At 46.3% G+C, this 22,213-nt stretch overlaps 1 protein-coding gene across 1 annotated transcript in view; it reads right to left on the bottom strand.

Moving 5' to 3' along the window:
* Positions 1-22,213, bottom strand: part of LOC126095473 (synaptotagmin-10-like) — a 574,091-nt gene that overhangs the window by 22,731 nt on the left and 529,147 nt on the right. The gene's annotated exons all lie outside the window — the stretch shown is intronic.

Below are 22,213 nucleotides of genomic sequence, written 5' to 3' on the forward strand. Positions count from 1 at the left end.
AGACGCCAAATTTAACCGACAGGAAGAAGATGCTGTGATATGCAAATGATTAGCTTTTCAGAGCATTCACACAAGGTTGGCGCCAGTAGCAACACCTACAACGTGCTGACATGAGGGAAGTTTCCAACCGATTTCTCATACACAAAGAGCAGTTGACCGGCGTTGCCTGGTGAAACATTGTTGTGATACCTCGTGTAAGGAGGAGAAATGCGTATCATCATCTTTCAGACTTTGATAAAGGTCGGATTGTAGCCTATCGCGATTGCGGTTTATCGTATAGCGACATTGCTGCTCGCGTTGGTCGATATCCAACGACTGTTAGCAGAATATGGAATCGGTGGGTTCAGGAGGGTAATACGGAACGCCGTTCTGGATACTAACGGCCTCTTATCACTAGCAGTCGAGATGACAGGCATCTTATTCGCATAGCTATAACGGACCGTGCAGCCACGTCTCGATCCCTGAGTCAACAGATGGGGACGTTTGCAAGACAACAACCATGTGCACGAACAGTTCGACGACGTTTGCGGCAGCATGGACTATCAGCTCGGAGACCATGGCTGCGGTTACCCTTGACGCTGCATCACAGACAGGAGAGCCTGCGATGGTGTACTCAACGACGAACCTGCGTGCACGAATGGCAAAACGTCATTTTTTCGGATGAATCCAGGTTCTGTTTACAGCATCATGATGGTCGCATCCGTGTTTGGCGACATCGCGGAGAACGCACATTGGAAGCGTGTATTCGTCATCGCCATACTGGCGTATCACCTGGCGTGATGGTATGGGGTGTCATTGGTTACACGTCTCCGTCACCTCTTGTTGACATTGACGACACTTTGAACAGGGGACGTTACATTTCAGATGTGTTACGACCCGTGGCTCTACCCTTCATTCGATCCCTACGAAACCCTACATTTCAGCAGGATAATGCACAACCGCATGTTTCAGGTCCTGTACGGGCCTTTCCGGATACAGAAAATGTTCGACAGCTGCCCTGGTCAGCACATTTTCCAGATCTTTCACCAATTGAAAACGTCTGGTCCATGGTGGCTGAGCAACTGGCTCGTCACATTACACCAGTCACTGATCTTGATGAACTGTGGTATGGTGTTGAAGCTGCATGGGCAGCTGTACCTGTAAACGCCATCCAAGCTCTGTTTGGCTCAATTCCCAGGCATATCAAGGCCGTTATTACGACCAGATGTGGTTGTTCTGGGTACTGATTTCTCAGGATCTATGCACCCAAATTGCGTGAAAATGTAATCACATGTCAGTTCTAGTATAATATATTTGTCCAATAAATACCCGTTTATCATCTGCATTTCTTCTTGGTATAGCAATTTCAATGGCAAGTAGTGTATTTATGGGTTTACCTACTCAAGATACTGTGGTTTTTAGTCTCTATCTGTGGGCTTACGAAGTGTGCCGGATTTGTTGGTTGTAGGTTCTATCAGACATTGGATGTGGACCTTTAGGATGCCATAATGCTACTTGCCTGCTTATACAGCATCCACTTGAGCAGGCCTTAACACAAGCAACTGGAAAGTATCCCCTGTTCAAGTAAGCTGAGAAATTTGGAAATAGATGCATGTAAAAATATAAAGGCTTCTACTTAAATGTGTTTCTGCGTGTGTATGTGAGGAGGGGGGACGGTTAATGTATGCTGCCTTGGATCAGCGCCTGCTTTCCTAGTTCTGTACTTCATAAACTATTAGCTTGTGCCGTACATAGTCCATCTGACCAAATCAAAGCCATTCGTGTTTTGAAATACACTGACGGAAAAAATCACAACACCAAAAAATATTCAACGTAGGGTAATGTAATTTCGAGAACATGTTTGTCTTGGTAATATATTTAAGTGATTAACACTGAAAGATCATAGTAATGTAAACGCGAGATAAGACATTGTAAATCTAGCCGCCAGAATGTTGAATGCAGGCATGCAAACGCGCGTTTATTGTGTTGTATAGAGGCCGGATGTCAGTTTGTGGGACGGGATCCCACGCCTGTTGCGCGTGGTCGGTCAGTATAGGGACAGTTAACGCTGTTTGTGGATGACGCTGGAGTTACCGTCCGATGATGTCTCATATTTACTCGATTGGGGAGATGATGATGTTGATGATGTTTGGTTTGTGGGGCGCTCAACTACGCGGTTATCAGCGCCCGTACAAATTCCCAACCTTCGCTCAGTCCAATCTCGCCACTTTCATGAATGATGATGGAATGATGAGAACAACACAAACACCCAATCATCTCGAGGCAGGTGAAAAATCCCTGACCCCGCCGGGAATTGAACCCGGGACCCCGTGCTCGGGAAGCGAGAACGCGATCATGAGACCAGGAGCTGCGGACGATTGGGGAGAGATCTGGTGTTCGAGCAGGCCAAGGTATAATGTCGACACTTTATAGCGCATGGTGGGTTACAACAGCGGTATGTGGTCGAGCGTTATTCTGTTGGAAAATACTCCCTGCTGTTCTGTTCGTGAATGGCAGCACCACGGGTCGTATCACCAGACTGACATACAAATTTGTAGTCGGGGTAGCCATGAGCGTGCTCCTGCTGTCATACAAAACTGACCCCAGACCATAACTCCAGGTGTATGTCCACTGTGTCTAGAACGCAGACAGGTTGGTTGTAGGCACTCGACCATCACCGGCACTGAGACAGAACCAATTTCATCATAAAACGCAACAGACCTCCACTTTGCCCTGCTATGAGCTCTCACTTGACAACACTGAAGTATCAAATGGGGTGGTTTGTGGTACAGCGCAACTGGTTCGGAGCTGTCCTTGAAGTAACCGATTTGTGACAGTTCGTTGCATCAATGTGATGCCAACTGTCCCTCAAATTGGTGCTGCAGATGCAATACGATGCGACAGGGCCTTATGCCGAACACGATGGTCTTCCCTCACGGTAGTGTCACGTGGCCGTCTAGAGCTCGGTCTTCTTGCGACCGTACATTCTCGTGTCCACCACTGCCAGCAATCATGTCAAGTCTTTCTTCAATATCGCAGAAGAAACATCCAGATTCTCACAGCCCTGTTAAAGGACCTCGTCCAAACTCAGACAGATATTGATGATGGCGTCTTTGTGGCCTTAAAGGCATTCTTGACCATCATCAACTCATCACGTCAGTCTCAAAGGTACCGACTATATCCAGACTAAGCGCCTGCAACTCTCGCTTCCCGCGAAGCAGACCGGTACAGCGGGCCCCGGACCGAGTAGGGGTCAGCCTGGCCGGTCGTCCCGGAAACACAGACGCTTCCCAGAGACCACCAGGAGGAGTCCACGGCGCCGCAAGAGGTCGCTACAGCCGCGGATCTCTTTCCTTCCGCTCGACACGTGACTGCAAATAGAGCCAGCCATAGCCATGTGGCAAACAATATTTAGGCTGGCGCAGGAGCCTGGAGAGGTCAGATCCTTGAACGCCATGCTCTTCGCCTCGCCTATCGCATGTCTCCCCTCCTCCACGCGGATCCTGTACGACCTAATTCCGTTCCCCCACCTCCTCCTTTTCCTCGAACGGATACGGATCCTCTACACCTCCCGTAAACTTGATCCTCGTCACCCGCTTGTCTCACCCATCCTCTCCCACCCCCGCACACTGACGCGCCTGTATTCCCACGTCCCACCTGCTCTCCACCCTCCTTACCCTCTCCCAAGGTGGCTTCCGCCAGCTCCCCCTCCCTGATGGTACCCTCCTCCCCTCCATCTACCCCTCCTACCAACTTTGATCCTCCCTCCCTCTTCCTGTGTTTGTTCCTTTGGGCACCCTCCCTCCCTTCTCTCCACCTTCCCACTCTCCTCCCTTTCTCCCCACTCCTCCCCCGGGCTTCCCCTACCCCCGTCCCTCCACTCCTCCTCCCATCTCCTCTGCCATTGGCATCTTTGCTCTCCCCTCTCCCTCCCCCTCGCCCTTCTTCTCCTCTTGGCAGGTCCCCGGACTCGCACACGTTACGTGGACATTCGCGCGCCGGAGATCATCGCCATCCTTTTCTCGTATGTGCCGTCGTGTTTTGTGTTTAGTGTTCACCGTCACGCTCCGTCGTTCACGTGTGCCATCGATATAATCAGTGTTTGTGCGTCGTGTCAACAGTTTGTCGTGTGGATTATCGTCGAGTGTGAACGGCTTCATGTTTTTTATGTTACTGTGTCTACTGTTTTTTACTCGCCGATTGTTCAAACTCATGTGTCTTCTATATGTTTTATCATTGTAAACTCTTTGGCTGAAGAGCGTCGTAATGCGCTGCTGCCAGCCTACCTGTTGTTGTACAGGTACCAAAATCACAATAAAGAAAAAAAAAAACATGGAGAGGCAGTTCACGCCGAGCGAGCCCACTGGTGTCACCGTAGCCGCCGCGTCATCGTCCACCGCCGCCAGCGTACCGGAGCCATCCTCGCAGGGCCTCTACTCGTCCTCGGACTCAGATGACGGCAACGTGGACTCCGCGCCGCATTTCACGAGACCCCCGGGTCTTGGTTTGGTGAAGTTGTATGGTTACTACAGACAGTTTATATTTGGAAGAATCTCTGATTTAGTTATTGGTAGGCTTGGAGGATCAGTCCTACCTCACGAATATTGTTTTGTAAATTTTGAAGAAAGACTTTAGTTTAAATAAAAACGCTATAACTCACACTCTGAGATTTTCCTATCCGCGGACGGCGGATATATTAGTAACTAACACCCACGACCGTTACAGCGCGTATTTAAAGCTAACCTCATCTGCATCCTGATAGTGGCGCTACCGGCGCCACTTTTATGCGACTGGAGCGAAATTTGGATAGACATCATCTTTCAGATGTAGAAACACGCATACTAACTTTCGTTTATGTTTGTGTTGCGATTTATTTCCATTAGTGTACACACTTCCTTGCCAGTGATCAGCCTCCGACAAGTCGCGACATTGCGCCTGCGAGGTCGGCAACTCAACCGTCAAGGGTTGACCTCCTGTCAGGCCGCCACTTCTCGCCGAAAAGCAGATTTCCTGGCGTTCCACTAGGCTGCCCAAGAATACCGTCAGAGGTTGTGGGTCGCGGTAGCCTACTTGCTTTCGCGAGTCACGTGACCGAAAATAGATCCCATGATATCCCGCCGCTGGACGGTATTCAGGCCGGCGCACGGCCGTTCATCGGCGGTTCACTCCGAGCCAGGACTCCAGTTCAGACATACAGCTCGACGCAGATGCCGCTGTCTCCGTCAACGCCACCGCCGCCGCTACGGACAACGCCGTACGTCACTGCGACGCCACAGACAGACCTGTCTTATTAGTTGTGGATGCTGTAAAACTCTGCATAAATTATTCCTGTAATACATTTGACTTTTCGAAGGGCATTTTAACTCCACCCATAGTGTGGTGATATTTATAAGAGAATGTGGCACATCCTTGGAGAGCACAACTTTCTGTAAGCGACGCCCTTCGTTGCATGGTGTGTGGTAAGAACTCTGGATATACAAAGTAAGTAATATTGACATTAAAGGAAACATAGTAAGGTGTGTCGGCTCATAATAGCAAATGTGTGTATGTCTGTGATCTGTATAGCTTTATAGTAGAGGCAGTGTCTGCTGTGCAGTGTTGTTTCCTTCTGTTACAAGGGGTCGAGGACGCTGGAGCAACGGCGCCGGACTTGCTGCAGCAAGGTACGGCATCTTTGAAAGCTGGTCACCATAACGCGTTAAGCCAATGGGCGTGCCAGGGTGAAAGACGTCATTGGGACAACGCCTTTGATTTTTATTGAAAAATATTTTGTATTGTATTGTAGAAAGAAAAAAAAGATGAAAAGCTTTGTATGATCTTCATTCATGTATCGTTTGTAGAATGTAGAATGGAAACCACTGTCAAAATCCAATGAAGTTTTGCACAGATGTGTTGACCCGTAAAGTACGCCCATCGATCGCATCACGTCGCTCGTTTCAGTTACGAGTTTACAGTGGGCACGTAAAGATGCTTCGGAAAGTGTGTCTCCCGCCAAGTATGAGGGTCCAGTGATAAATATCGCCTGATGGCATGCAGCCCACGTGACACAACTGTCACGCCGTTTCTTCTTCATGACAATTCTCAGCTGCACTCTGCAGGGGCAATGAAGATCCTCCTTCACAGTTTTCAATGGAAAGTGTTTGAACGCCCACAATACAGACCGCAGTTGACCCCCTGAGTTTCATCTCTGCTCACTTGAACCGATGGTTATGAAGGCAACATTTTATCACAGGTAACGAGGTATCGACCAGCATAGAGATTTAGCGGAAAGTACAGGCGGCAGCCTTCTATGACGAGGGTATTGGAAGGCTGTAACACCCCACCCGTTGCTTATCCGATTTTTGCGCGTGTTCGCCCCTGACAAGCAACTTACAGAGAAGTTGGGAGTGGAACTGTACGCAAAAATGGATAACGCTAAATTTAAATGTGGTCCTGTCACCCCTAATTAATCTGCGGTGGTAATGTTGACGATAAATCACACCTATTTTTACTTCCAAACATGAACGATCACGAACACTTAGGGTGTTCAATGGCATCAAACACATGGTTCTAGGCGCTTCAGTCTGGAACCGCTACGGTCGCAAGTTCTAATCCTGCCTCGGGCATGGATGGGTGTGATGTCCTTAGGTTAGTTAGGTTTAAGTAGTTCTAAGTTCTAGGGGACTGATGACCTCCGATGTTAAGTCCCATAGTGCTCAAAGCCATTTTTGCACATACACAAAAATAAAATAAAGCAAAAGGGTGAATTCAGGATCAACTATTGAAAGTAAAGGCTCTACTGAATCACAATAATTTTATTATAACCTTCAGATCAATGCTGAATAAACCACAATGCACAATTTACAAATTATCCTCCTAACTGGCATTGGCAGTAACTGTGTTAAAATCGGTCCAAAACGCGATCTCTTATAATACACTCCTGGAAATGGAAAAAAGAACACACTGACACCGGTGTGTCAGACCCACCATACTTGCTCCGGACACTGCGAGAGGGCTGTACAAGCAATGATCACACGCACGGCACAGCGGACACACCAGGAACCGCGGTGTTGGCCGTCGAATGGCGCTAGCTGCGCAGCATTTGTGCACCGCCGCCGTCAGTGTCAGCCAGTTTGCCGTGGCATACGGAGCTCCATCGCAGTCTTTAACACTGGTAGCATGCCGCGACAGCGTGGACGTGAACCGTATGTGCAGTTGACGGACTTTGAGCGAGGGCGTATAGTGGGCATGCGGGAGGCCGGGTGGACGTACCGCCGAATTGCTCAACACGTGGGGCGTGAGGTCTCCACAGTACATCGATGTTATCGCCAGTGGTCGGCGGAAGGTGCACGTGCCCGTCGACCTGGGACCGGACCGCAGCGACGCACGGATGCACGCCAAGACCGTAGGATCCTACGCAGTGCCGTAGGGGACCGCACCGCCACTTCCCAGCAAATTAGGGACACTGTTGCTCCTGGGGTATCGGCGAGGACCATTCGCAACCGTCTCCATGAAGCTGGGCTACGGTCCCGCACACCGTTAGGCCGTCTTCCGCTCACGCCCCAACATCGTGCAGCCCGCCTCCAGTGGTGTTGCGACAGGCGTGAATGGAGGGATGAATGGAGACGTGTCGTCTTCAGCGATGAGAGTCGCTTCTGCCTTGGTGCCAATGATAGTCGTATGCGTGTTTGGCGCCGTGCAGGTGAGCGCCACAATCAGGACTGCATACGACCGAGGCACACAGGGCCAACACCCGACATCATGGTGTGGATAGCGATCTCCTACACTGGCCGTACACCACTGGTGATCGTCGAGGGGACACTGAATAGTGCACGGTACATCCAAACCGTCATCGAACCAATCGTTTACCATTCCTAGACCGGCAAGGGAACTTGCTGTTCCAACAGGACAATGCACGTCCGCATGTATCCCGTGCCACCCAACGTGCTCTAGAAGGTGTAAGTCAACTACCCCGGCCAGCAAGATCTCCGGATCTGTCCCCCATTGAGCATGTTTGGGACTGGATGAAGCGTCGTCTCACGCGGTCTGCACGTCCAGCACGAACGCTGGTCCAACTGAGGCGCCAGGTGGAAATGGCATGGCAAGCCGTTCCACAGGACTACATCCAGCATCTCTACGATCGTCTCCATGGGAGAATAGCAGCCTGCATTGCTGCGAAAGGTGGATATACACTGTACTAGTGCCGACATTGTGCATGCTCTGTTGCCTGTGTCTATGTGCCTGTGGTTCTGTCAGTGTGATGATGTGAAGTATCTGACCCCAGGAATGTGTCAATAAAGTTTCCCCTTCCTGGGACAATGAATTCACGGTGTTCTTATTTCAATTTCCAGGAGTGTATATATACGAAGAACCACTACACTCCAAAGTACTGTGAAACCTCTGTGGAAACAGCAATTGCAATTGATCCAACTATTTAACGTTACTCCTAACACAGGCCGAAGCGGGAGCGATCTCACCGTAATATTCCTGTTGTAGCGGCGGTCTCCGACGGCGACGGCGACGACGCGGCTGTGCGATCGGCGTGTGGCGTCTCGGAAAGTACAATCCTACAGTATTCGAACACCAGACTGCTGTCCGTAAACTTCTCTAATTGCGACAATGTTCCCGTCAGCAATGAGCTGGCGCGGCTAACGTCCTCTCAGAACGAAAGACCAAGAGGGGAGACGACTTGGCTAACGTCCTCTCAGTACGAGAGCCCAGAACGGAAGACCATTACCGAGAGTCCAGCAAGATCGCTCGTCACCTTTGTTTTCTCCCCTCAACTTTTACCGAGCGAATCACATCACTAGAAGCTCTCAAAATACCCAGTTTGCCAGTGCTGACCAATGTACGGCCTGGGAACAGAACTCTTTTCCATCATTCTTTTATTTCTACAAAATTTCACAAGTAAACTCCGTCCTCGCTGGCTGGGAAGAACCACAGCTGTGGGAAATAACACGTTTACTGGAAGTTTTCTCCTAAGAGCCCACTAAAGATATTCCCGGCAAGATTCCCCGTCGTAGAGAACACAGATTCCTGCACTGAAAGTTTGTTATTCGGAACTCCTGGCCTGCCCCACTTGAGTTACTCGAAGGCGTAAAATTAGCGGGACATAGGCGAGAGCACGCACAGGGAAGCCCGTCCAGCTATCCACTGCTCTGTTTTGGTAAACACTTGAACACCTGCAGCCGCACGTCCTTCAGAGGTTGGCGACCGCTGTGGCCTCTCTAAACGGATTACAGAAATCCCCCAGTTCACCATTCATACCGTTAGGCTGTGGCCTTCAGCGGCTAAGCGGGGAGGTAGACGAGCTTGTCTCGCATACTGCCATTCCGCAAAATCTTATAATTACAAAATCACGGAATTCTCGCGTGCCGATGCGTTTCCACATAGATTTCCTACACCGTAATTTAGAGTATTACTCCAACAAAATTTAAAGTGTCAGGTTAAATGGACTCACGTAAGGTGCAAGGCCATTGCCACCTTACAAGGTTGGTACAATGGTACGATAAGTGTCTAAGTCGGAGCGGCGACTATGTAGAGAAATAGCTGGAAGGTGTAGCTCATGTTGCATATAAAACATTCTTTATTTTCACAGTGGTTTCCATTGCGCGACCTATGGGAACTTACTTTCTGAATAGCCCACGTAGCATTGAAGTTGCTAATACCGTTGATGTATTGTCAACGAATAACACGGTCATTTCGATTGACGGATCCTCCGCAATTGACAGAAGAATTAAAATTGTTTGTTGGCTGTCAACAGTGTGCCAAGACGGAAGAACTAAAATTCTTAGTTGTCTTTTCATCAAGACGGACTGAGTGAGACTTAGCATTTTCATTTGTGTGATAAACTTCTCCTCTAAACTACGACCTTCAGCCAGTTACTTACAACTTGTAATTCTGGTATTACTATCCGTCGGAGTAGATAAATAGTGTCTATTTTTGTAAATAAACTTTTTAAAGACTCTGTTACGTTTTTGTATCGCCTACGGCGGGTTATTCACTCTCTCAACATAATTTTAAGAGTGCAATGTTTCTTATTCATTGATGAGGCAATACATTATGACCACCGCCCACAGCGACGTTGGATGCCGCCTGGGGGCGTTGCGGGCTCGTGATGCGGTAACATAAGTATGTAGGCCGAGCAGACACGGACGGGGGATCACCCTAGCGAAGATGTGGGCTGCAAATGGGGAAATCCGTTGAGATAAGTGACTCTGACTAATGGCAGACTATTATTACGCACAGCCTGTGAACGAGTACCTCCGAAACGGTGAAGCTGGTCGAATGTTAACGTGCTACTGTCGGAGTACCTATGGAAAGAGGTAGAAGAACAGTGAAACTACCACTAGGCGCTAAATGGTTGGACGTCCAGGATTCTTCACACAACGTGGGGTTTGGAATCTTGTCTGCTCTTTAAAGTAGGATAGGTGGTGATCTTTTGCCAGTATTACTGGATTCGCAGATAATGTGTCAGGTAGGTAGGAGATGAGGTACTGGCAGAAGTAAAACTGTCAGGACGGGGCGTGAGACGTGCTTGGGTAGCTCAGTTGGTAGAGCACTTGCCCGAGAAAGGCAAAGGTCTCGAGTTCGAGTCTCGGTCCGGCACACAGTTTTAGTCTGCAGGAAGTTTCATATCAGCGCACCCTCCGCTGCAGAGTGAAAATCTCATTCTGGAAACATCCCCCAGGCTGTGGCTAAGCCATGTCTCCGCAATATCCTCTCTTTCAGGAGTGCTAGTTCTGCAAGGTTCGCAGGAGAGCTTCTGTAAAGTTTGGAAGGTAGGAGACGAGGTACTGGCAGAAGTAAAACTGTGAGGGCGGGGCGTGAGTCGTGCTTGGGTAGCTCAGCTGGTAGAGCACTTACCCGCGAAAGGCAAAGGTCCCGATATCGAGTCTCGGTCCGGCACACAGTTTTAATCTGCCAGGAAGTTTCATATCAGCGCACCCTCCGTTGCAGAGTGAAAATCTCATTCTAGGAATGTGTCAGCACTCTAACCATCAACTGTCAACGGACACGAGTACCATTCAAATACGACATACAAAGATATGTTTGAGCGAATTCGCTGAAACATATCTTTGTATGTCGTATTTGAATGGTTCTCGTGTCAGTTGACAGTTGATGGTTAGTGTGTTTACACATTATCAGCGAATCCAGTAATGCTGGTAACTGATGGGTTATGCATGGGGATCGTATCAACCTGTACAGCATCAAAATAGCCTGAAGATGACGCAATGAAGCGTCGAAACTGGTAGCGACAAAATAAAATAAAATCATAAGGACGGCTGTAGGTCTTTTTATTTTTTGTCACGATAGTAAACGGCCGTCGTTCCAGAGACGTCCTGCTCAAAGGATGGACATACAAATGCAAGATGGTGATCTGTCGCATTGTTTTGGAGCACACGGTTCATTGTACATTGTTGAACATGGGGCTCCGCATACGTTGACCCGACGACATCGTCAATTACGATTGCAATGGGCACGGGACTATCGGGATCCGACCGTTGATCAATGGAAACGTGTCGGCTCTTTCAGTGAAGGGCATTTTTGCTGCACTAGGTCGATTGTCGTCTCCACAAATGCCGTCATCGAGGGCGAAACGAGCAGCACGAGACGTATACAGGCTGGTGGGAGCAGTATTATGCTATGGGAGACATTCTCCTACGCTTGCTTGGGATTTGCGGTAGTAATCGAAGACACGCTGACAGCTGTGAACCACCTGCATATACACTCCTGGAAATGGAAAAAAGAACACATTGACACCGGTGTGTCAGACCCACCATACTTGCTCCGAACACTGCGAGAGGGCTGTACAAGCAATGATCACACGCACGGCACAGCGGACACACCAGGAACCGCGGTGTTGGCCGTCGAATGGCGCTAGCTGCGCAGCATTTGTGCACCGCCGCCGTCAGTGTCAGCCAGTTTGCCGTGGCATACGGAGCTCCATCGTAGTCTTTAACACTGGTAGCATGCCGCGACAGCGTGGACGTGAACCGTATGTGCAGCTGACGGACTTTGAGCGAGGGCGTATAGTGGGCATGCGGGAGGCCGGGTGGACGTACCGCCGAATTGCTCAACACGTGGGGCGTGAGGTCTCCACAGTACATCTATGTTGTCGCCAGTGGTCGGCGGAAGGTGCACGTGCCCGTCGACCTGGGACCGGACCGCAGCGACGCACGGATGCACGCCAAGACCGTAGGATCCTACGCAGTGCCGTAGGGGACCGCACCGCCACTTCCCAGCAAATTAGGGACACTGTTGCTCCTGGGGTATCGGCGAGGACCATTCGCAACCGTCTCCATGAAGCTGGGCTACGGTCCCGCACACCGTTAGGCCGTCTTCCGCTCACGCCCCAACATCGTGCAGCCCGCCTCCAGTGGTGTCGCGACAGGCGTGAATGGAGGGACGAATGGAGACGTGTCGTCTTCAGCGATGAGAGTCGCTTCTGCCTTGGTGCCAATGATGGTCGTATGCGTGTTTGGCGCCGTGCAGGTGAGCGCCACAATCAGGACTGCATACGACCGAGGCACACAGGGCCAACACCCGGCATCATGGTGTGGGGAGCGATCTCCTATACTGGCCGTACACCACTGGTGAGGGGACACTGAATAGTGCACGGTACACCTAAACCGTCATCGAACCCATCGTTCTACCATTCCTAGACCGGCAAGGGAACTTGCTGTTCCAACAGGACAATGCACGTCCGCATGTATCCCGTGCCACCCAACGTGCTCTAGAAGGTGTAAGTCAACTACCCCGGCCAGCAAGATCTCCGGATCTGTCCCCCATTGAGCATGTTTGGGACTGGATGAAGCGTCGTCTCACGCGGTCTGCACGTCCAGCACGAACGCTGGTCCAACTGAGGCGCCAGGTGGAAATAGTATGGCAAGCCGTTCCACAGGACTACATCCAGCATCTCTACGATCGTCTCCATGGGAGAATAGCAGCCTGCATTGCTGCGAAAGGTGGATATACACTGTACTAGTGCCGACATTGTGCATGCTCTGTTGCCTGTGTCTATGTGCCTGTGGTTCTGTCAGTGTGATGATGTGAAGTATCTGACCCCAGGAATGTGTCAATAAAGTTTCCCCTTCCTGGGACAATGAATTCACAGTGTTCTTATTTCAATTTCCAGGAGTGTACCTTCATGTTTTCCCCCGGCGGAGATATCATCTTTCAGCAGCATAATTGTCGGTGTCTCGGAGCCAGAATCGTGCTACAGTGGTTTGAGGAGCATTATAGTGAAGTCACGATGATGTCTCTGCGACCAAATTCGCCTGATGTAAATCCCATGGAACCCGTCTGGTCGCTATTGGGCGCCATCATCGCGTACGCATATCAGCAGCCCGTTATTTACGCGAATTACATGACCTGTCCGTAGACATCTAATGCCGCGTACCTCCACAAACCTACCAACGAACTGTCGGATCCCTGACACGCAGAACCAGTTATGTATTTCGTTCCAAAGGCAGTCAGACAAGCTATTAACCAGGTGATAATAATGTTCTGGCTCACCAGTGCACATGTGTACAAACTTATATGGCTGCTACATTTCTTGATGATTGTGGGTGGCTGTGGTTTGGGCTGTTGGACACAAGACAGCATTTTATTTAGCACTTCAAAAACTTGAAGTGATGCGATTGTTAGTACAATAAGTAAAATATTAACACTTCCTTTATTACAAACGACTAAAAGTGAATTTCATATAAAGTTCCCCCCCTCCACCCTCTCCCCTCCTTCCTGTCCCCCTCTCTCCCCTTGACGCACAAACACAAAGGCTCACACATCTGCAAGAATTCAAAGGCCATAGAAAAGCCAAAGACAGAAAATGATCGAGGTTCTAAAGTTCAGGATAACATATAAAGATTAAATGAAGTGTTGCAGCAGACAGAAGTGGGTTGCTGATACTAGACTGAAAGCTGGTGAGCGCAGCACTGTGGAGACAGATTAGGTAACGAAGAATCTGATGGCTTACGGAATTTGGAAAATTGAAGCACATTCTTCTCGTAAGTCGCTAAAGTCCCAAGTTTAATTTACAGCTGTCTACTGCTGTAAAACAAAACACTTTCCAAAGGAACGTGGTCAAATATACGATTTACAACGTCCTTAGCAAATCAGAATTTCTCCGTGGGCTATAAGTCAAAGCATTTGTCTATGTTCATCGTCACTGATGTCAAGGCAGTACGGATCCGCCTCTTCAACTCTTGCAGGTTCTGTGGTAATGTTGATGCTTAAACGTTGTCTTTAACGAAACCCCGCAGGAAGAAGTCGCAGGTCATCAGATCCGGTGATCGTGGAGGCCAGCTGAGGAACGCCATTTCACCAGCTGTTTGACGACCTATCCAACGTCTCGATAGTTTCATTCAGATATTAACGCACGTGTCGACAATAATGAGTGCTGTCAACAAGGGATCTCAGATCTATTCCATATTCCTAGATTTCCAGAAGGCTTTTGATATCGTTCCTCAAAATCGACTATTAATCGCGTGCATATGGAGTATCGACCTCCCCCCATGAACCATAGACCTTGCCGTTGGTGGGAAGGCTTGCGTGCCTCAACGATACAGATAGCCGTACCGTAGGTGCAACCTCAACGGAGGGGTATCTGTTGAGAGGCCAGACAAACGTGTGGTTCCTGAAGAGGGGCAGCAGCCTTTTCAGTAGTTGCAGGGGCAACAGTCTGTATGACTGACTGATCTGACCTTGTAACACTAACCAAAATGGCCTTGCTGTTCTGGTACTGCGAACGGCTGAAAGCAAGGGGAAACTACAGCCGTAATTTTTCCCGAGGACATGCAGCTTTACTGTATGATTAAATGATGATGGCGTCCTCTTGGGTAAATTATTATTCTGGAGGTAAAATAGTCCCCCATTCGGATCTCCGGGCGGGGACCACTCAAGAGGACGTCGTTATCAGGAGAAAGAAAACTGGCGTTCTACGGGTCGGAGCGTGGAATGTCAGATCCCTTAATCGGGCATGTAGGTTAGAAAACATAAAAAGGGAAATGGACAGGTTAAAGTTAGATATAAAAAAATGCCTCTGAGCACTATGGGACTCAACTTCTGAGGTCATTAGTCCCCTAGAACTTCGAACTAGTTAAACCTAACTAACCTAAGGACATAACACACATCCATGCCCGAGGCAGGATTCGAACCTGCGACCGTAGGGGTCTCGCGGTTCCAGACTGCAGCGCCTAGAACAGCACGGCCACTTCGGCCGGCAAAGTTAGATATAGTGGGAATTAGTGAAGTTCGGTGGCAGGAGGAACAAAAGTTTTGGTCAGGTGAATACAGGGTTATAAATACAAAATCAAATAGGGGTAATGCAGGAGTTGGTTTAATAACGAATAAAAAATAGGAGTACGGGTTAGCTACTACAATCAGCATAGTGAACGCATTATTGTGGCCAAGATAGACACGAAGCCCATGCCTACTACAGTAGTACAATTTTATATGCCAACTAGCTCTGCAGATGATGAAGAAATTGATGAAATCTATGATGAGATAAAAGAAATTATTCAGGTAGTGAAGGGAGGCGAAAATTTAATAGTCATGGGTGACTGGAATTCGAGAGTAGGAAAAGGGAGAGACGGAAACATAGTAGGTGAATATGGATTAGGGCGAAGAAATGAAAGAGGAAGCCGCCTGGTAGAATTTTGCGCAGAGCATAACTTAATCATAGCTAACACTTGGTTCAAGAATCATGAAAGAAGGTTGTATACATGGAAGAACCCTGGAGATACTAAAAGGTATCAAATACATTATATAATGGTAAGACACAGATTTAGGAACCAGGTTTTAAATTGTAAGACATTTCCAGGGGCAGATGTGGACTCTGACCACAATCTATTGGTTATGAACTGTAGATTAAAACTGAAGAAACTGCAAAACGGTGGGAATTTAAGGAGATGGGATCTGGATAAACTGAAAGAACCAGAGGTTGTACAGAGTTTCAGGGAGAGCATAAGGGAACAATTGACAGGAATGGGGGAAAGAAATACAGTAGAAGAAGAATGGATAGCTTTGAGGGATGAAATAGTGAAGGCAGCAGAGGAGCAAATAGGTAAAAAGACGAGGGCTAGTAGAAACCCTTGGGTAACAGAAGAAATATTGAATTTAATTGATGAAAGGAGAAACTATAAAAAAGCAGTAAATGAAGCAGGCAAAAAGGAATACAAACGTCTCAAAAATGATATTGACAGGAAGTACAAAATGGCTACGCAGGCATGGCTAGAGGACAAATGTAAGGATGTAGAGGCTTATCTCACTAGGGGTAAGATAAATACTGCCTACAGGAGAATTAAAGAGACCTTTGGAGAAAAGAAAACCATTTGCATGAATATCAAGAGCTTTGAAGGAAACCTAGTTCTAAGCAAAGAAGGAAAAGCAGAAAGGTGGAAGGAGTATATAGATGGTCTAAACAAGGGCGATGTACCTGAGGACAATATCATGGAAATGGAAGAGGATGTAGATGAAGATGAAATGGGAGATATGATACTGCGTGAAGCGTTTGACAGAGCACTGAAAGACCTTAGTCGAAACAAGGCCCTGGGAGTAGACAACATTCCATTAGAACTACTGACAGCCTTGGGAGAGCCAGTCCTGACAAAACTCTACCATCTGGTGAGCAAAATGTAAGAGACAGACCAAATTACCTCAGACTTCAAGAAAAAAGCAGGTGTCGACAGATGTGAAAATTACCAAACTATCAGTTTAATAAGTCACGGCTGCAAAATACTAATGCGAATTCTTTACAGACGAATGGAAAAACTGGTAGAAGCCGACCTGGGGAAGATCAGTTTGGATTCCGTAGAAATGTTGGAACACGTGAGGCAATACTGACCCTACGACTTATCTTAGAAGAAAGATTAAGGAAAGGCAAACCTACTTTTCTAGCATTTACAATTTGTACAGAAAGCAGATGGCAGTTATACGAGTCGAGGGGTATGAAAGGGAAGCAGTGGTTGGGAAGGGAGTGAGACAGGGTTGTAGCCTATCCCCGATGTTATTCAATCTGTATATTGAGCAAGTAGTAAAGGAAACAAAAGAAAAATTCGGAGTAGGTATTAAAATTCATGGAGAAGTAATAAAAACCTTGTGGTTCGCCGATGACATTGTAATTCTGTCAGAGACAGCAAAGGACTTGGAAGAGCAGTTGAACGAAATGGACAGTGTCTTGAAAGGAGGATATAAGATGAACATCAACAAAAGCAACACGAGGATAATTGAATGTAGTCGAATTACGTCGGGTGATACTGAGGGAATTAAATTAGGAAATGAGATAGTTAAAGTAGTAAAGGAGTTTTGCTATTTGGGGAGCAAAATAACTGATGATGGTAGAAGTAGAGAGGATACAAAATGTAGCCTGGCAATGGCAAGGAAAGCGCTTCTGAAGAAGAAAAATTTGTTAACATCGAGTATAGATTTAAATGTCAGGAAGTCGTTTCTGAAAGTATTTGTTTGGAGTGTAGCCATGTATGAAAGTTAAACGTGGACGATAAATAGTTTAGACAAGAAGAGAATAGAAGCCTTCGAAACGTGGTGCTACAGAAGAATGCTGAAGTTTAGATGGGTAGATCACATAAGTAATGAGGAAGTATTGAATAGAATTGGGGAGAAGAGAAGCTTGTGGCACAACTTGACTAGAAGAAGGGATCGGTTGGTAGGACATGTTCTGAGACATCGAGGGATCACCAATTTAGTATTGGAGGTCAGCGTGGAGGGTAAAAGTCGTAGAGGGAGACCAAGAGATGAATACACTAAGCAGATTCAGATGGATGTAGGCTGCAGTAGGTACTGGGAGATGAAGAAGTTTGCACAGGATAGAGTAGCATGGAGAGCTGCATCAAACCAGTCCCAGGACTGAAGACCACAACAACAACATTTGGTTAACATGGTGAGTTTGTGAGTACGGACATATGATTTGAAGTCTGCCGACGAAAGAGACTCAATGGACCTTGAGTATCGTCTCCGTTGTGCGACTGGATTCGTGATTTCCTCTCAGAGAGGTCACAGTTCGTAGTGATAGACGGTAAATCATCGAGTAGAACTGAAGTGATATCTGGCGTTCCGCAAGGTAGTGTCATAGGCCCTCTGCTGTTTCTGATTAATATTAATGATCTGGGTGATAATCTGAGCAGCTCCCTTAGATTGTGTTTGCAGATGACGCTGTAATTTACCGTCTAGTAAAATCATCTGACGATCAATTCCAATTACAAAATGATATAGAGAGAATTTCTGTATGGTGCGAAAAATGGCAACTACTACTATACAAGGAATAGTGCGAGGTCATCCACATGGGTACTAAAAGAAATCCGATAAATTTTGGGTATACGATAAATCGCACAAATCTAAGGGCTGTAAATTCGACTAAAATCCTAGGAAGTACAATTACGAGCAACTTAAATTGGAAGATCACATAGATAATATTGTGGGGAAGGCGAAACAAAGACTGCGCTCTGTTGGCAGAATACTTAGAAGATGCGACAAACCCACTAAAGAGACATCCTACATTACACTTGTCCGTCCTCTGCTGGAATATTGCTGCGCAGTATGGGATCCTTACCAGGTAGGATTGACGTAGGACATCAGAAAAGTGCAAAGAAGGGCAGCTCGTTTTGTGTTATCGCGCAATAGGAGTGAGAGTGTCACTGATATGATACGCGAGTTGGGGTGTCAGTCACTGAAACAAAGGCGGTTTTCTTTGCGGCGAGATCTGCTTACGAAATTTCAAGCACCAACTTCCTCTTCCGAATGCATAAATATTTTGTTGACGCCCACTTACGTTGGGAGAAATGATCATCATAATAAGAGCTCGAACGGAAAGATTTAGGTATTCCTTTTTCCCACGCGCCATTCGAGAGTGGAATGGTAGAGAACTAGTATGAAAATGGTTCGATGAACCCCCTGCCAGACATTTAAGTGTGAATTGCAGAGCAACCACGTAGATGTGGATGTAGGTGACGACTCAAGTGAGAGGGTCTTACTGAAAAGTGACGTTGCCCTGATCCAGCCTCGGTAACAACCAGTTTTGCAACATAGTAAGACACTGTTGACCGTTAACTGTGTTTCTATCAAAGAAGGATGGACCGTAAACAGATGAATGGGATAGCGCTCAAAACACATGGATTTTGGGTGAAGCTCGTACATGTTCAGAGTGTGCATGTGGGTTCTGTAGGCCCCAAATTCGAACATTGTGTTTGCTTATTTTCCCAATAAAATGGAAAGTCTCTTCATCATTGAACATTCAAATTATTGTTGTAGGAAGTTGTAACTGCCGACTGGTACGACGAGTTGATTTTGTAGTACTGTGTTGAAAAGCGGTTTGAATTCGTGCGACATTTTTGTCGGAAACATGAGGCCGGCCAGTACTCTTTCCTTTACATACACAACCTGCGTCTACAAACTGTCGATACCATCTGCGAATGTTCTATACATTCAGAGGATCAGTTTAGCACCTCAGCCTGAAACGTCTTTGCACTGTTATCACGAAATTACACTTCGCAAACTCGAGAATACAAAATGATTTCTGCTGCGGAGTAGCCATTTTGAAACATGTGACGGTAGCGAAACAAACAGAAGAAATCCGACATTGAGTGGCAATGAATATAAACTCGATCATGTATTCGTTCGTCCAATATCCGAGCCGTGGCGCAGCGGTCGATAGATTTGACAACATAATACTTTGTAACATGTTTTTTTTTCTTTTTTTAAACACCCCCCTGTTTCGGAAACTTCTACATACCAGCCCTCAGTTTCTAGTATTTTGTTTTCCCTGCACGAGCAACGTTGGCTCGTGATGAAGCGCCGCTCTGAGTGCAGCAATTGGCTCTGCCGGACGTCACAACGCGGCCATTTAGCTTTTATTGGCGCGAACGCTGCATCGGAATTTATCGCGGACTATTCTCGCGCCCGTGTACAGCGAGCCAGAAGAGCAATGTTGACTCTGTTAATTACGGTGTGCGTGCAGCAACAAAACTCAGTCTCTTCGCCGGCGGCCGGGTGACCTATGCTTCATTTACCGGCCAAATAACCAAGTACCGGTCGTCCTGTCTCGGGGAATTTGAGTTTCGCCGCCGATTGAAACAGCACTCGTCATACAATATAATGTGCGGCTTACTGTTATTGTGAATACCTCCGGCATATACAGTAATATCATCCATAATTTCTCAAGAAGCTTACTCATCATGAGAAATTGGTATAAAATAGGCGAAAAGAACGTGAAATGGGTTAACACATCCGCTCCTCACTGAATATCTAGATCTAAGTATGAGGTGGTATCCAAAAGTTTACGAAATATGTTAATTAAAATTATTACGCCTCACCTTGATTTTATTCAGCGCCATCACCTTCAAAACTTGGGAGCGGGTGCACCGGTTTTAATGGTTCTGCTACATTTGTGACCAGAACGGACGAACTCTTTAACAATAGTCTAAAATTTACTGTTGCTTGTGGCTTATTTTAATGAGCACATACTAACGTCTTTGAATGATAAAACATCACCAGTTGGGATCTTCTGTCACTTATCGAAGGCATTTGATTGCTTCAATCATAATATTCTATCAGAGAAGTTAAGTTTTTATGGAATATGTAATTCAGTAAGTGCCTGGTTTACTTCTCATTAGAAACAGTATGCAGAAAGTTACTTTAGGCTGTTGGAGTAAGACAAAGAGAGATGCCACGTCATCTGTATGAGGAGAAATTACGCTGGTGGTCCCTCAGTGTTCGATCATTGGCCCACTGCTGTTCTTGCTTTCTGTTATTGCTGTGTCATTTGATTTGAATCAGGAGGCAGACGTAGTCCTCTTTGGAGATGATACAAGCATTGTTGTGAACCCGAGCAAAGAAGCATCAACAGAGAAAATGTTAAAAGACTTTTTGTGAAAGTTGATGAATGGTTTTGTTCAAATGGGCTAACAGTGATCTTTGAAAAACGCAGTTCGCGCAATCTTGTACTGTCAAAGGTATCCCGCTTTCTATCGACCTAGTGTACCAATAGAAACAGTAAACTGGGTAGAAAATTGTAAGTTCTTTGGTGTGCATGTTGGTAACAACTAGAAGAAATCATATATTATCCCTGGTAACACATTAAGTGCGGCTACTTTTACTATAAGTATATTTACAAACTTTACCGATGTAGAAGTGAGTAAATCAACTTATTCTGCATATTTTTATTCATTGATGTCTTATGGGGTAATATTCTGGGGTACCTCCTTGCTCAGGCAAAACGTATTCATTGCACAAAGGAGATTACTTCGAATTGTGAGTGGAGTTCACACACATACATCTTGCAGGCATCCCTTTAAGCAGCTGAGAACATTCATCACAGCTTCACAGTGCATTTACTTACTTATGAAATTTTTTATTAACAATCCATCTAACAAGGGAACATTCCTAGGTGTCAATAAACAAGCTCGATGAAACTTGGTGGTTGTGTAGAGTGTACCAAATAATACAAAATGTATTTTTTTATTTTTGTCTAACTTCCCTTTTAAGAGGTAAAACATCCCAAAATGTAATTTAGCACATTAGGTTTGAAGGGAATATCTTCGGAACATGATATATAAAAATGTTTCTCAAACAAAAAGGATATGTAATTCACCTTCTTGAAAACTGTGTAATCGAATTTTTTAATGAGCTGGAATTTTGCAAAATACCCCATCACCATTTACTAATTTTGAAAAATGAAACATTTATTAAAACATAAATTAAAGAAGCTTTCAAGCTACACCTGTCTATGTGTAATAATGCTGGTTTCTGAAATACCATTTTTGGAAAATAAGCTGTACACAATGCGCTGTCAAGAGTATTTTCAACATACCTAATTAAAATGCCTAAACATTCATCATTACTCTAGTTATTTATTTTAGTTACATATGTTTTACGTTTTAAATTGTTATTTTACGTTTTACATTAATTTTTTGTTTTTTAGTTTACTGTTTCACATGTGTGTATTTTGGTAATTTAAAATAATAAGTAACTTATTATTGCGATAAAAGTCATCACAGTAGCGGTAATCTACAAATAAATGCTTAAAACATAGCGTTTTTTTAGATCAGGCACATAAAATGAAGGAAATTTCTTCACAATATACACGACAGAATACACCACAAAAAATAAGATTTATCAGAATTTTCAAGTGTTGCAGGTGACCATCTAAATATCCTGATTTGTATGAGGCATATTTCAGTACATTGGTAAACCTTGATGAAGAGAAGTGATTATGTACCAGCGACTGCGTCTTGACTGTATT

Source organism: Schistocerca cancellata, chromosome 8 (assembly GCF_023864275.1).
Source record: "Schistocerca cancellata isolate TAMUIC-IGC-003103 chromosome 8, iqSchCanc2.1, whole genome shotgun sequence".
Lineage (NCBI taxonomy): Eukaryota > Metazoa > Arthropoda > Insecta > Orthoptera > Acrididae > Schistocerca > Schistocerca cancellata.